This window comes from Mesoplodon mirus, assembly GCF_964341445.2.
Source record: "Mesoplodon mirus genome assembly, chromosome: 12".
In the NCBI taxonomy this organism is placed as follows: Eukaryota; Metazoa; Chordata; class Mammalia; order Artiodactyla; family Ziphiidae; genus Mesoplodon; species Mesoplodon mirus.
The window spans coordinates 11,211,693-11,214,640 of NC_138988.1; positions in this window are offsets into that span (position 1 = coordinate 11,211,693).

The window sequence follows — 2,948 nt, forward strand, 5'->3', positions numbered from 1 at the left end:
GTACTGGGTAATTTTGGCATACTTCTAAGTTCAAAGAATTAAGATATCTATAGCTATAGATATTTATATATAATAGCTATAAAAACTCTTTGTACTTCTATCCACTTATTTATGTGAATCAGGTTACATCTATAAAAATGAAAAATAAGATGATAATTGATTCTAAAACCCGTCTCATTCTGGCAATAAGTAGTGTCCATCCAGAGACATACAATTCAATTAGAGAGAGAGAAACATAAAAACAGTTATTTAATAAAAAGGAAATTTTTCCAAAAGAATTTTACCTTTTTAATAATTAGCAAAATACATATTTACGCTATTTATATAGTAATTGTAATGTTAGTTCAATCCTGAAGAAATTTTTTAATACTTAGAGTTTTATGATCACAGAAAATTTGTTACACCTTCTATTTGTCAAAACTATGTATGTTTTTGTGGCACAGCTTGAGCAAAACTTTAAAGGACTGAAATATATTAAATCAGTATAAAATTCTGTGGTGAAAAAGAAATAAAGAAGAACTTGTTTGAAAGTACTTTTAAATAGATGGTGGTAGGGAACAAATTGCAATGGTTTTTAGATTTAAATAAATACATTTAAGAGAGTAACTTTCAGTTTCTTTTTTTTTTTTTTTTTCCTGTACGCGCGCCTCTCACTGTTGTGGCCTCTCCCGTTGCGGAGCACAGGCTCCGGACGCACAGGCTGAGCGGCCATGGCTCACGGGCCTAGCCGCTCCGCGGCATGTGGGATCTTCCCGGACCGGGGCACGAAGCCATGTCCCCTGCATCGGCAGGCGGACTCTCAACCACTGCGCCACCAGGGAAGCCCCTCAGTTTCATTTTAAAATGTCCTTATTTACCCACAAAATCAGTTTAGGGTGGCCTAGAGATGGGTTTTCCAGCAATGGAAGCCGGCTCTTGGCTCCCTTTTGGCTTTCTCGCTAAGCAGGTGTCAAGCTTTTCAAATAAGCGGGCAGTTTTCTCCAAGAATTTGATCAGCCTGCCACTGAAGATGCCCTTCGCCCTGCTCCCTTCAGAGTAGAGCTTCCCCAAGGTACCCCATGATGCAAGAAATCCCTGCCTTGGAAAGGTGGATATTTGAGGAGGACCAAGCTCTTCAAAGAGAGCATTTCTGTTGTGTGGAGGCCATGTGGACCCCAAACTGGCCTCCCTGCCTCCTTCCCACATCCCCACACAGGCACAGAGATTATTCTGAGTTGTGGGGAAAGCCTCTGGCCCAGGCCTCTCCGAGCCAGTCCCAGTTCTTATCCCTCCCTGGGGTCCCTGTTTAAAGACTGTAGGGCTGGACTTCCCTGGTGGCGCAGTGATTAAGAATCCGCCTGCCAATGCAGGGGACACAGGTTCGATCCCTTGTCTGGGAAGATCCCACATGCCACGGAGCAACTAAGCCCCTGTGCCACAACTATTGAGCCTGCGCTCTACAGCCCACGAGCCGCAGCTACTGAAGCCCACGTGCCACAACTACTGAAGCCTGCGTGCCACAACTACTGAGCCTGTACTCTAGAGCCTGCGAGCCACAATTACTGAGCCTGCATGCCCTAGAGCCCGCACACTACAACTACTGAGCTCACACGCCGCAACCACTGCAGCCCGCGTGCTCTAGGGCACACGTGCCGCAGCTACTGAACCCACATTGCTGCAACTACTGAAAGCCCACGCACCTAAAGCCTGTGATCTGAAACAAGAGAAGCCACCGCAATGAGAAGCCCGTGCACCAAAACGAAGGGTAGTCCCCGCTCACTGCAACTAGAGAAAGCCTGCGTGCAGTAACGAAGACCCTACGCAGTCAAAAAATAACTTAATTAAAAAAAAAGACCGTAGGGCTTGTCCTGGGTATCAAATCCAATTTGGCCATGATTAAAGAAAACACACACACAGGGCCTGCCATGTGCCAGGTGCCATGTTAAGCACTTTACACATAATGATCCACTCAATCCACTCTGTGCATATGGACTGTTATCACCATCCCATGTAATGGATGGGAAAACTGAAAATGGATGGTATAACTGTGTAACTTGGCACAAAGCTCATCAGTCCAGAGTTAGGACTTATCCCAAAGAGCGTGGATCCGGAGTCCCTACCCTCACCCCGACACCCTCCAGCGGTGTCCACACAGGATGCTCCAGTCCAGTCGTTCCACAGCGGACCGAGGGCTCCAGCTACCAGGGCTCTGCATCTTGGAGAGGGAAGGCGGGGCTGAGGCGTGATCTGTGGCCCTTCAGCTGTCCGCTGGCATACTGGGCCTGCCTGGACTTGAAGTCAAGAGGATTACAAACCCATGGGACTTCATACACACACTCACCCTGCCTTACGGTGGCACGTGTTCTGGGATCAGCAGGTGCTTCCAAACTGGGGACAGCCCTTCACCCTGGTGCAATTCAGGGTTTTTATAAAGCCCCATCAAAACTGCAGTGACACAGAGCTGGGACACCAGGATGTCACGGGGGCAGAATCAGCAATCTCCTTCAAGATCCCATCAAGATTCAGGCAGCAGCAGGCACGGAGGCCATCCCTCTGAAACCCTCCCGGGTCGTGCTTCCCCTGGACCCTTAATCCCATGTTAACCTGTAAAAAGTTAGGAGAAAGGAATTGCCTTGCTTAAGATAACACCAAGAATTCCTTCCAGGCTCTAGAGAGACTCAGGTAAATGGCAACAAGAATTGAGAGTGAGTCAGGCCTGGGAGAAAGGAGGCTAAGGTGAAGAGGGTAGGGATGGGACAAAGGTCATTAAACGTGGCTCTGACCCATACGTGAAGGATGGTTAAATGAAGGTATGACAGACAAGCCTGAAGTGGTGTTACTCAGGGCTTAGCTGTAAAAAAACAAAATAAAGTTTTTATTCATCCTGTTTTATAGATTCTGCTCCCCTGTTTATCCTCCATATAATGTGTACGTGTGAGTATATAAAGGAGAAACAAAATGACAACTCA